Genomic DNA, 531 nt, shown 5'->3' with positions numbered 1-531 from the left:
TTGTGTACCCAAAAAGCTAAAAAGTTAGTAAGAAATAAAAGACCACGTTAGACCAGGAGTCACTAAGAAGAGGAACAGTTCATTAAGAAGGACAAACAGACGCATAAACAGGTAAACAATCTACTTGTTAATCTTCATATAAATTCGACTAATCGCTAGACAGAAATTGAGTAATGAGCTCATTCCACGTTAGACCAAGTAATGTATCGCCAGTATTGATAGTGGGTTACTTGACCTTATCTGCAACTTTGCCATTCCTATTATCGTACAAGGAATCATTGGCATGCAACTATGATGCTATGAAGGGCACGGCGAGTGCCAGATCATTGTTTAACAAAATCTGATGGCTGCTACAAATGTTCCTCAAAGTGAGGGTTAGCAGCATGCTGGTTACTTGAAGGCTAACCATACTTATTCAGTTCCTATTGCTTTAATTTTTTGGTCACATTTCACTTTTAATATAGAATATGCTACATTTGCCTTATGGCTTTGCTACGAAATACCTTGGGACAAAGGCTCCTAATTGTGAGG

This window comes from Priceomyces carsonii (assembly GCF_900007245.1).
Source record: "Priceomyces carsonii strain CBS4050 genome assembly, scaffold: Debaryomyces_carsonii_scaffold_6, whole genome shotgun sequence".
Taxonomy (NCBI): Eukaryota; Fungi; Ascomycota; class Pichiomycetes; order Serinales; family Debaryomycetaceae; genus Priceomyces; species Priceomyces carsonii.
The sequence above is the reverse complement of the archived record's forward strand: the minus strand, read 5'-3'. Positions refer to the sequence as shown.